Below are 13,707 nucleotides of genomic sequence, written 5' to 3' on the forward strand. Positions count from 1 at the left end.
AGACAGGAAACCATCAAAGCCCTAGAGGAGAAAACAGGCAACAACCTCTTTGACCTCAGCCGCAGCAATTTCTTGCTCAACACATCTCCAAAGGCAAGGGAATTAAAAGCAAAAGAAAACTATTGGGTTCTCATTAAGATAAAAAGCCTCTGCACTGCAAAGGAAACAACCAACAAAACTAAAAGGCAACCAACTGAATTGGAAAAGATATTTGCAAATGAAATATCAGATAAGAGGTTAGTATCCAAAATCTATAAAGAACTTACCAAACTCAATACCCAAAAAAACAAATAATCCAGTGAAGAAATGGTCAGAAGATATGAAGAGACCCTTCTCCAAAGAAGACATCCAGATGGCTAACAGACACACGAAAAGATGCTTAACATCACTCATCATCAGGGAAATACAAATCAAAACCACACTGAGATACCACCTCACACTGGTAAGAGTAGTTAAAATTAACAACTCAGGAAACTAAAGATGCTGGCAAGGATGTGGAGAAAGAGAAACCCTCTTGCACTATTGGTGGGCATGCAAACTGGTACAGCCACTCTGGAAAAGGGTGTGGAGGTTCCTCAAAAAATTAAAAATAGAACTACCCTACATCCAGCAATAGCACTACTTGGAGTTTATCCAAAGGATACAGGAGCACTGATCCATAGAGGAACATGTATCCCAATGTTTATAGCAGCACTTTCAACAATAGCCAAATTATGGAAAGAGTCTAAATGCCAATCAACTGATGAATGGATAAAGATGTCATTTATCTATACAATGGAATACTTCTTGGCAATGAGAAAGAATGAAATTATGCCATTTGCAGCAATGTGGAGGGAATTGGAAGGTATTATGCTGAGTGAAATAAGTCAGTTAGAGAAAGATAGATATCATATGTTTTTACTCATATGTGGATCTTGAGAAACTTAACAGAAGACCATGGGGGATGGGAAGAGAGAAAAAATAGTTAGAGCGGAAGGGAGGCAAACCATAAGAGACTCTTAAATACAGAGAACAAACTGAAAGTGGATGGGGAAGTGAGGGAGAAGGGAAAATGGGTGATGAGCATTGAGGAGGGCACTTGTTGGGATGAGCACTAGGTGCTGTATGTAAACGATGAATCACAGGAATCTACCCCAAAAACCAAGAGCACACTTTACACACTGTATATTGAACAATTTGACAATAAATTATATTTATTTATAAATTATGTATTTATAAATAAATTATTGTTTATTATATTTATTCATTTATTATATTTATTTATTACAATTATATTTGAATAATTATTATATCTTATTATAAATAATATTTTAATATAATTTATATTATATATTTATATATAAATTATATATTTATATTGAATAAAATTTATTTTAAATAAACAAACAAACAAACAAATAAATAAAACAGATCAGAAATGCCTGGGTGGCTCAGTCAGTTGAGCATCCAACTTCGGCTCAGGTCATGCTCTCGTGGTTCATGAGTTCAAGCTCCTCATCTCGAACTCATCTGTGTCTCCCTCTCTCTCTCTGTGTCTCTCTACCCCCTCCTCCACTCATGCTCTGTCTCTCTCTCTCTCTTAAAAATAAACATTAAAAATAAATAAGTAAATAATTTTAAAAACATTAAAAGAAAATTAAAGAAAAAGAAAAAGAGAAGAGCATCTCTTAACTATTTCTTCACACTTTTAAACCAGTTTGTCAGCATTGTACCAAAGAGCAAACTAAAGCATTTAATTTAAGTTAGAAAAACCCAAGAAGAGAAAATACTATTAAAAGATGACACCAGAATTAAATGGATAAAAGGAACAAAAAAAGAGTAAGTTGATAAACAAAACCATAACCTGAGTCTGAAAATGCCACAAATGAACAAATATATTTTAAGTCTCATTAAGAAAAGATTAAAAACAAAACCCCTATATTGATACATTTGAAAAATCTTAATATTTTTCAAATAGCAAGTGTAATTTTCCAGGAAACCATCCGTATCCAAAACTATGCCAAGAAGATAAAAAAAATGTGCATTTGTTAAAGTGCTATCCCTGCCCCCTGCCAAAGGATACAGGTTTTGGGTGATTCCATAACTGAGTTATTTCAAATCCCCTAGGAATAAATAATTATGCTGCCTTTTAAGTGTTTCTAGATCGGAGAAAAAGAAGGATCACTTCCAAGTGTATTTTATGAGATTAGCATATTGATACCAAAACCTGGCCAAAATGACATTAAAATACCTAATGTTTATAAAGAGTTTTTGTATAAAAAGCACTACTGTGAGTGTTCCAAGAACATAAATTCATTTAACTCACAAAATGCTTATGAAATGGATACTATTATCACCTTTCACAGATAAGAAAACTTATACACAGAAAGGTTAAGATCCCACAATTAGTAAATGGTGGACCTGAGATAGAACCCAAGTAACTTGGTTCTAGAAGACAAACTATTAACCATTACCTTGCCTGCCTCCCATAGAGAACAGAGCTAAAGGCATACGTTTTTTATGAATGAAGATGCCACCATCTGTGATAAATTACTAGCAAGTTTAATTCAAAAGTATATTAAATGATTAAAAAAGAAAAATATAGAGGTGCCTGGGTGGCTCCGTCAGTTAGGGGTCTGACTCATAATCCCCGTGTCTTTGGATTTATATCTATATGTCTGTATGTGTGTGTGTATGTATGTATGTATGACCAGTGACCAATGTAGGCTTTATCCAAGAAAAGCAAAAATATATCAATAGTAAATGCTATTTCTATAATTCTGATATTCTAGGTAAATTAAAATTTATATGTAGTAAATTCATTAAAAAAGAACAAAATAAATCATACATATATATATGAAAGAAGCAAAAATTATCATATTCACACCTTATATAGTAAACACAAGAAAATAAAATGAAAAAAAAAAAAGAATTCAGTAAAAATGTTGTTGAATAGATTTGGGTCTGGGAGACTAGACCCAGAGTGTCAAAGTGGGAGTTGTTAATCTGTTTACCACTTTCCTGAATTATAATCATAACGGTAGAATGTGGCCACAAATACTTTATGTGCCACCTGAAATTACATTGGGCCATTAGATCATAGGTTACTGACTCCAAGAATAGACCTTTATACCTGCCCTTTGAAGGCAGCTATGCTCACCACTATGCCACCAATGCTATACCTGCCCTTTGGGAGGCTGGGGACAAATATGATGTTCTGAGAAGTTGCAGCAAAATTATATAATTTCATATATGTGAGACAGCCTCTTTGATCTGCAGATGTCCCTCTGGGCTGGCTGCAAGCTAAAACCCCATTATTAAAGTCCTTTTCTTTTGCTAGCAGCTTTCTTAATGTGTTAAGTGAAATACGGTTATGATGGTTTACAAAGTTTTACAACAGGTGTTTCTACCTTAGTGCAGGTAATTTAGGGCAAGTATGTTGGCATCTCTAGTCCTTAGTTTACTCATTTGTAAAATGAGAGGGTTTGAACAAAATAATCTAAGATTTTTTTCCAGCTCTAACATTCCATGATTCTAGAGCCCTCAGTTCTTTCCCAGACAACCAGCACCAATGGTTGTACTGGAAGGGAAGTCCGAAGGTCCTGGTGACAATAAGTGGGTTGAGGTGGGAGTCTGACGCACGGAGAGGTAAAGACAAATGCCAAGTCTTTTACAACTTTGTCTGAGATATGCCTTATAAAAGGATAGCTTTGCATATAGCATATGTGAAAAAAAAAAGATGTCCCAAGGTGAAAACAATATATAAGTAAAAAGTATCTTAGAAGGGACAGATTGTTTTCAGTACATCCTATTCCTCAAGGTGTATCCTTTGGGCCTCAATCCAAAGCACTGAGGGGTTCACTAGTTTTCTTCTTTTGGCAGGCTCTGGCCTCCACTGTTTCTTCCTTGCGGTACAAAATTGTCGAAGCACTGCTGTCTCGGGCTCTCTGACCTCATCAAGAATTGATTCATGACCCTAAAGGAAAAGTGTCCCAAATTGAGGACTCACTTTTTAGGTTACCTCTTTCTCCCAGATTTTGACCCCCTACTTGTTCACTATTTTATATTATCTTCCTTTGTTTTTCTGCTGTTCACAGTGGGAATTCTTTCCTGAATTATGCAGCCTGCTATTATTGATGGCCATTTTTTAATTCAAACTCCTAAGGTCTCTTGGTCATTAAAAAAAAAAATTCTCAACAATGGTATAGCTGGATAAACGTTGCTAAGTGACCACAGAAGTACCATATAAATTTTATCTTAAAGGAGGTAAAAGGATTTTAAAATTACATTTCTAGTTCTCCCAGGTATAAATCAGGCAGAAACACTTATTTTTCAGACAGGATAACATGATCTTATGTTCATTATATGACTGATTCTGTTCTGCCAACTAAAATTGATCTCAGCACATTTTGCACCACGTCATTGTCTTATAAAGGATACAGGAGTTGTCAGGGAAAGGCAACCAAAGCATAAGATAATCCTTAACAGAAAGTTATTTGGAATCACATTTTATCACATGATGACCTTCCTGTCAGTGAGATAGTTAGAATGTAGTGTTAAAAGTAAAGCAACAAAAATACCTGTGTTTGAGGTCTAGCCCCATCACCTGCTGAGGTAAATTACTATCTCCATTTTAGTTTCCTCATTTGTAAAATGAGAATACTGTGTACTTAATCAGGGATATTTCAAGGGTAAAGAAAAATTGCTTAGGAATAATTTATTTTCTAGCATATGGTAGTAATATTCATTATTAGCCATTATGCTTGAACCCAATTTTCTAATCCTCATTCTACTGACATTTTGGACTAGGTTATGACTCTTTTTCTGAGGGGATTGGCTATTGTAAGATGTTCAGATCTTGGCCTCAGTCCACCAGATGCCACCAGCATCCTCAGTGGGACAGAAAATGTGTTCAGACATTGTCAAATATTGCCCCAAAAGCAAAAATTTCTCCATTGAGAACCTTTGTGCTGGAAAATCACATATATAAATAGTCATCATACTCAAGTTGGAAAAATATTAAATTTGAAGTTAGAATGTATAAATCAATATTCTGCATTTTCCCTTTACCAGTTCTATAACTTCAGAGAATTCCTTGATTTCTCTTCATCTCAGTTTCTCCACTGTATGCATGCACGTGCACACACATACACACACACACAACACATACATGCACAAATTATATAATGTGGATGAATATATGTAGCTATTCAATATATGTGGCAATTCTTTTCATGCTCAAAAGTATAATGCATGAATAGACCGGAAAGAAAAAAAAAGATTTGTTAAATTGTCTCAGAATTTCACTGGCTTGATAAAGAAAATAAAAATTGCCCATCTGTTGATGAAGTACATCCTACCCTCCAACTTGACATCCTTTTTTTTTTCTAATTCCATACATCACCTGGTGCTCATCATGGCAAGTGTACTCTTTAATCCCCACGGCCTATTTTACCCATCCTCCCACAGTCTCCCCTCTGATAAGTATCAATTTGTTCTCTATACTTAAAAGTCTATTTCTTGGTTTGCCTCTCCCTCTCTTTTCTTTCCCTTTGCTCATTTGATTTGTTCCTTAAATTCCACATATGAGTGAGGTCATTAGGTTTTCTTTCTCTGACTGTCTTATTTCACTTAGCATTATACTCTCTACCTTCATCCATGTTATTGCAAATGGCAAGATTTCATTCTTTTTTATAGATGAATAATATTCCTTTATTTATATATACCACATCTTCTTTATCCATCAGTCAATGGGCAGCTGGGCTGCTTCTATAACTTGGCTATTGTAAATAATGCTGCTATACACATCAGGGTGCATGTATCCCTTTGAATTAGTGTTTGTATTTTGGGGGTAAATATCCAATAATGTGATTATTGGATTGTAGGGTAGTTTTATTTTTTAATTTTTTAAGGAACCTCCATACTGTTTTTAACTGTGGCTGCACCAGTTTGCATTCCTACCAACAGTGCAAGAGAGTGCCTTTTTCTCCACTTCCTAACCAACACTTGTTGTTTCTTATACTTTTTATTATAACCATTTTGACAGGTGTGAGGTGATATCTCAATGTAGTTTTGACCTGCATTTTCCTGATCATGAGTGATCAACTTTGAGGTCTTTCAGAAACAAAAAACTGGTCATCATATAACCTTTTACTGTAAAGTTGAATCTTTCCAGGGAGTTAGATCCTCAAATCAGCAAGTAGACAAAAGTTATGTAGAACCAAAATTATCCCTGAAAACACATCAAGAAGGTGCCAAATTAGTAACTTGTAAAAGACCTCTCAGAATTAAAGTGTATTCAGTATTTTGTCCATATTGAAATAGATACCTGTTTCTTTAGTTGAGAACCTAATAAATGTTTGGCTCATGTTTAGGGGTCATGTTCTTTACTTTTTTAAGTATATCGCACAACTGTATTAATCCTCCAAATGGCAAAATACGCAATTATAAGAGGCATAAGAGACAGGCTAAGGAAAAAGAAAAAAGAGGCTAAGCTTTGCATCTCATTTCTTTTGTTCATTCTGAGGCATATACTCATTGTGTAGAATAATAAGAAACACCACATACTGTTTGTTTGTGTATTTATTATTTGTTGAACTACACAGATCCCATTGACTTTAAACAACTCACTTGCTTTGATGGGATTCCTCTGGGTACTCTTCCATTTTTCTATACCTTTGAACACAGTGTTACCTATACCTGGAAGATTTTCCCCCTCAATCTTTGTAATGAGCTCCTAGATGTCAGTGTTAGTTTCCTTGGGCTCTTTTGACAAAGTACCACCACTAGTTCTTAAAACAACAGAAATGTGTTATCTCCCAGCTCAAGGCTAGAAATCCAAAAGCAAGGTATCAACAAGGCTATGCTTCTTCTTAACCTTAGAGAGGACAATTCTTCCTTGCCTCATCTACCAATCAACCAGGGACTAAAGTGAACAGTGAAATAGGACCAAAGGAAGATGAAATATATTTTTTGTAAGGTTAACAGTTAAAATATTAATGTAATAATGCAGGAGAATTCATACTGGCTAATGTTGGCTTTAGGGATGGAATGTAGGGAAAGGATTCAAGAGATCCTGCAGAGATAAAAATTGTTAGGACCTGAGAACTTAACTCTATGGACAGTATTAAAGAAGTCATTAAAGACCACTTGGATGTATCAAGCCTGGGTAGATGAATGCTGATTCTGTAAGATTTGCTGGATCGCAGAAGCATGTGTATGTGAAGTGTCCTGCAATTGGAAGGAAAAGAGAGCCTGCCACTCAGGAAACACACTGGACTAATATTGATGAAGCTTTGTGCAAGGAGACCATAGGCCTCATGGAACTGTAAAGAAGGATGGATGAAAACAATCAGGGAAGAAATGGTAAGGAGATGAAAAGAGAAGAAAAGATGCTTTGTTCAGGAGACAGCGAGGAAAAAGGACAGGAGAGGCCAGTGTTAGCACAGTGTTGTGGAACTGAGAAGTTAAAATTCACGAAATACATGCAAGTCTTTAAAAGGTCACAGGGCGAGAAATAACGGAGAGAACTAAAGAAGGTTTTCGATAACCAGGTGAGAGCATTAGTGAGGGGGCAACAGCTCAGCATTAGGAAAGGTTTGTCCAGGCCCAAGAGAAGGTCAGACTCGCAAATGGCTGATTTGGAGGGAAGATGAGCATCCTTGTAATTGAAGAGTACTAACCTGACCCTTTTCCTTTGAGACTTTGAGAAATATTAATCATTCCCTGTGAGAATGTGAAATTGTGCCTTAGCAATTTATTGGAGATATTAGAGAAGGAGAAAAAATGTGCTTTATGGGAAAACCTTTCTTAAATTTTATTAGCACCTACTTCAAAGAGTTACTAGAGAAATTAATCTGACCCCATCTGAACTCATTGAGTTTCAAATGAGTAAAAAGCAATACTGTCAGTTTAACAGACTAGGGATAGGCTCCATTACCTTCAGCTATTTTAATACCCTGATACTGGCTCAATTTAGCAAGAATGTGACTAAACCCATCCCTTGTATTTGTGATGTCGGACGATCCCAGCAAAAATACCTATTGGGATCTGCCTCCCTACCCAGCTCCAGAAGCAGCAGGAAATGGGCATAATCAGAGGGAACAGGAAGAGATTAGTTTCCCTTGGGAGTGTAACTGTGGCCTCTACCAATAACCATCAGATATCACAGGTGGGCTAACAGACAATAACTCACCTATAATAATACAATTAGTTTGATAGGAACAAAAACAAGACAGTCCACATTGTTTAGTATTTTTGGAGCTTTCACTCACACAAATTTTGTCCTCATCAGATGGATCCTATTAGTACTTTCATTTCTTTAATTTTTCTGGCCTAACTTAGAAAGTTATAGCATGTTAATGCACATGGAGCAAACTATTGTGAAGTATTCCCAAGTGACTGTACTCGAAAGGATGTTTTCTAACATTGAAAAGGGTCATAACAAGTAGTTACAGCAGCGAGTTTTCCTTAGGATTGGCTTTCAGATATTTTAAACATTCTAATAAAAATATACACTAAAAGCCACTAGGTACATACATCTGCATGTACAGATCAGGGTGAATTTTAAGGACTTCATTTGAACTTAAAGACTGTATGGAAATGCAATAATCTGAACTGGTGAGAATGCCTATCTGATGGAAAAGATTAAGAATGATGGGGTTAAAGATGAACTTTATCTTTGCAAATGAATTGCTAAGGCATAAAGCAGAAAACATGAGTCTAAAATCAAGATTTTCTATTTCATTTGGCAACTTTTCCTGGAAACTATGGATCCAAGAGAGGCTGGGCATTGATTACATTTACAATGTGATTATATCAAGGTAAGGTGCAAACTTTCCCACTCAGAGGTTGCTTAGAAGCCACACTTCTTTTCTTTATCTCCTCACTTGTCCTAGTTTGACTATTTGAAATCAGCAACCACATTGAAGGTCAGAGTCAGAAAGAACCAAAGATTTAAAGGTAAACCGTGCCAAAGCTGAACAGCTGTCCCCAATCTGGGTTCTTCCTGTCGCTGCTGTGATGTAGTACTCAACTCCCTGCTCTTGCCACAGATGTCCACAGGAAATGCATCAGAGAGGTCTAATGGCAGTGAATCAGATGCACATGTTCCTTAGCATGTGGTGATAGGCATCCTTGAAGTGCCTGCCACACACAGCCCTCCCTCCAAGCTAGAATTAGTTCCGGGCTTGTGAATGCCCAGTGTCCACACAAGCTGTGGTATAGAATCCCCACTCTTCCCCTTTCTCTATACATTGTCAATACAGGAATTTCAGAGCTGCTCGGGAATGGTGGGGGGTGGGGGGGGAGCGGGGATAAGCATGGTTCCATAATTAGGCTTGGTCATGTTCTCATGTGAGGGAAAAGTGCAGCAGGTCCCCATAGGGACTTTCCTGCCCTGCAATATCAGAGCACATGGAACAGTTTAGCCAGAGAATAGGCTCAATTCCATGTTTTGAAATTTAATTTTCAGTCCGTCAGTTATGGTCAATCAAAAAACTGCTTGGTGAGTGAAACTTGAAGTTCAATGTTTCTGAGTCTCATTTGTCCCATCATCACAGTTAATTATTGCATTTGGTGCATAACAGATATTTAGAAGTTTTGCTGGACCCTTGGAAGCAAGAAACATCCCATTATTATATTTTATCACATGACAGAAATGCTGCAAGTTCAACAAGATATCCAACATCCTACCCACAGCTCACCACCAAATGTTCTCTCGCTCAGTGAAGTGACAGATCCATTCTGTTTCCCAAATGCAGGAGTCTCTCTATATTCCTGCTTCTTTGCTACCCTCAATATTTAAAAAATGACTAAATCCTAGGGATTCCACCTTGAGAAATCTTTAACCACCTGGGATCATTCAGTTATTTTAAAAACACCTCTTATAAGAATCATTGTACTCGGTGGGGTGCCTGGGTAGCTCAGTCACTTAAGTGCCTTACTCCTGATTTCTGCTCAGATCATGATCTCATGGATTGTGAGATGGAGCCCTGCGTCAGGCTCAGCACTGACAGTGTGGAGCCTGCTTGGAATTCTCTCCCTCTTTCTCTGCCCCTCTCCTACTGCTCTCATTGTCTCTCAAAATAAATAAAAAATAAACTTAAAAAATATCATTGTACTAGCTTTTTAAAATATGTTTATTTATTTTTGAGAGACACAGAACATGAGCAAGGGAGGGGCAGAGAGAGAGAGACACAGGATCCAAAGCAGGCTCCAGGCTCTGAGCTGTCAGCAGAGAGCCTGATGCAGAGCTTGAACCCACAAACCATGGAATCATGACCTGAGCCAAAGTCAGATGCTTAACCAATTGAGGCACCCAGGCACCCCTTGTTATCCTAGCTTTCTAACAGATGTCTACCTACCTTTTTGCCTCCTCTGTCCAAGCTTTCCATGACCATCAAAGCAGGATAGACATTCTCGTGTACAACTATGACCTTATGGCTCCCTCGCACGAATTCCACCATGGTTTCTATTGCATGCAACAAAGTGTAAACAGTTTGCACCACGTACAAATTCCTTCATTATCTGGTCCCTACCTCTTCAGTCTTCTCTCAAGAAATTGCTCCCCATCTGTTCTTCCTCCCCATTCCTTTTAGACTTCAGGAATGCTAAACCATTAGAAGTCATCAAAATATCACAATGTATGTCATACAGTATTCAAGATACAGAGAATGTTTCCTGTGTTTTCTCTGCCTTGAATGCTTTTATCCTCTCCTCTGTCTAGCAAATTTCTCAAATCAAATAAAAAATGTGTTATGTGATGAAGTATTCTGATATGCCCAGTGCTAAAAAGGTACGTATTACATATCAAATAAACTTTGTATATAACTCATTTATGAAAATTACCATGTTGTATCAATGCTTGTTTGTGTTTCTCTTACCCACTAATCTATGGCTTTCTTGATTACATAAGCATCATATCTTTTGCTTTCTTTGAATCTATACAATCCTGCACAGGATTTGCTTGCTTTTTCACTCAACATCATTTTTCTGAATCATCCATATTGATTTGTGTAGCTGCAGTTGCTTAGTTTGCATTCTGTGTAGTATTCTACTAGTATTCCATTTTATGGGTGTATTACAGTATTTTACCCATTCTGCCATCGATGGAATTTTGTGTTGTTTCTAGTTAGTTTTCAGGATTCTTATAGATAATGCTGTGATGAAGTCTTGCTCATATCTCCCGGTGCACATGTGCAGGCTTTCTTCTAGAATATGTATCTGAAGGTAGAGTTACTGGATTGTAAATTGTGTGCCTTTTCAACTTTCTAGATAATGCAAATATTTTCCAAAATAGCTTGCTAAAGTGTAGTTTTTTCCAAAACTATATTGGCCTGTCAAACTTTTATGGCCTAGGCCAATGAAATATAATGTTTGTGGTTATCTTTTCAATGGAAATCATCAGTGTCTTTGCCAGAAAATATTTATTTGCATTGTTTTAAACAAGAGTCATTTCCATTGCTATCATTTTCCTACAAATTCCCACACAAATACATTTGCATTACTATCAGTTTCCAACAAAGGCTACCTTTTTATAGTTGTAAAATAGTATGGTCAATAGAAAGTCAACCCAAGTTATAACCCCAATAAAGTCAGATAATCATGAAAGATCTGCTAGCCAGGGATCTGCAAACTATAGCTGGCTGGACAAATCCAGTAGTGGTTAGTCGCCTGCTTTTATGGGGTCAACAAGCTAAGATACTTTTTAAGGGGTTGTAAAAAAAGAAAAAAAAAAGATATGCAACAGAAACGTATGTGGACAGCCTAAAACATTAACTATCTGGCCCTTTGCAGAGCAAGTTTTCCTACTCTTGTGCTAGCCAAAGCCCAAAACTCAATTGAAAAGACAGCCAATAATATCATTTGTCTTTTACAAGGACAACTTTTTTTTAACTCCTGGCAGATTGTACAAATTAATACTCTTCCCAGCGATGTGTAAGAAGTCACACTGAGTAAAACTTGGGTTAATATTGGAGTTTTAATTGGCATTTACCTATTAATGAGATTGTGTACCTTCTTATATGCTATGGTCATTTTTATTTAGCCTTTGTTTTAATGTCTGTCTTTTATCCATCTGGGAGGATTGTCTGGCTTTTATTTGTAGTTTTTTTATATATTCTAATAATTTTTCACTTTAATATGTTGTAGATCTTTCCCTAGTGCTTTGCTTTTTATTTTCTTTATAAAGGTTTTTAGCAAACAAATAGAATTTAATTTGTAAATTAAATTTAGCAATATCTTTTTGTGTTGAATTTTTTTGGGCTTTGAAACAATTCCTTGTTGCAAGGTCATAAAGACATTCTCTAATGTATACTGATAAAAAAAGAAGAGCTAGGCCCCAAATCGAGTCACTTGTGCTAAGCCCCACTTTAGCAAACCAAGACTTAATACCTAATGTAATTGCAGTTTCAGCCTCTCCCAGGAATGTAATCTTAAACCAGTCAATCTGGTTTAAGCAGTAGTGAAGTAATCCACCTGATAGACCCCTTTCTGTCCCCAACAGAAGATGAGATACTCTACTCTTCCATTGTCCCTGCCCCCTTTGCCTGTAAAAGTCTCACATTTTGTATAGCTCTTTGAAACTCCTTTCTATTTGCCAGATGGGATGCTGCCTGATTCATGAATCATTGAATAAAGCCAATTAGATCTTCATATTTATTCAGCTGAATTTTTAAAAACAGATTTGGTGGCAGTGGTAGCAAACATGAGAAGCAGACTCCCGATAGCTTCAGAGAGGATAAGAAAAACAGAAGTGGTAACCTGAGAACCCTTTGAGTTCAGTCTTCCTCTCCATTTCCACCATTCCACCATTTCCAAAGCTGTGGGTAAGATTTTAGGCTTCACTCTCTGTGAAGCTCCTGATCTAATTGGCTTTCTTGTCAGTTCCTTATTTGATTAGAAACCCTAGGCCTTAATTCTGTCCCCAGATTCTACTTTGGGAACTGCTGGTAGTTTAGTTTGAAGTTCCACATTTGTTTGGAATTCTTCCTGAGAATCCATGCCGGGAAGTGCTGGTGGCAGCTGTATATCCCCATTTGTTTGCAATCAGTCTGCAATCCCCATTCTTTGGGGTCTACTGGTTCAGTCCTAGCCCCAGTTCCTAGGTTCCACGTTGGGAAATGCTGATAGTTGGACTGGATTCAATTTAAAAACTGGACTGGGGCCAAGATCAGACTAGGTCAGGCTTAAGAACTGGGCTGGATCTGGGATCAGACTGGGTCCAGATTAATATGTACAGAGTCTACTAAGTAAAGGCCATATTGTTCATGGGAATCTTGGAAGGCAAAAAATTGATGGGCATGGGTTGAGCACTTAAAAGCCATTAGAGAATCTGCCACCTAACTCTAAAAAGACTCCCAGGTTAGGATAAGTTCATCACAGAACAGGTTAGATTGACACTAAGTCATCTGCCAACCTCAAGAAAATCTCTATGCAATGAGGTTCACTCTAAAATATCATGCAGGAGAGGGGGCAAGATGGCGGAGAAGTATGGAGCTCCGTACTTGCACTCGCACNGGGACACCGGGCGTCTGAGCTCCCGGCTGGCTGGAACTCGAGAGGGAAGGCAAGGAACAAAAACTGGGTATTAGCCTGTGAGTTCGTGCTTTGGGTGACGAGCCATAGAGGGACCTGGTTTTCCTCACTCCAGCGGGCTCGGGCTCAGAACACCCTGCGGGCAAGCCCCCGCCCCTGCGCGCCAGCCTGACCCAGAGAAGGAAGCAGCGA

Source organism: Crocuta crocuta, unplaced genomic scaffold, assembly GCF_008692635.1.
Source record: "Crocuta crocuta isolate KB4526 unplaced genomic scaffold, BGI_CrCroc_1.0 scaffold19, whole genome shotgun sequence".
NCBI classification, from domain to species: domain Eukaryota; kingdom Metazoa; phylum Chordata; class Mammalia; order Carnivora; family Hyaenidae; genus Crocuta; species Crocuta crocuta.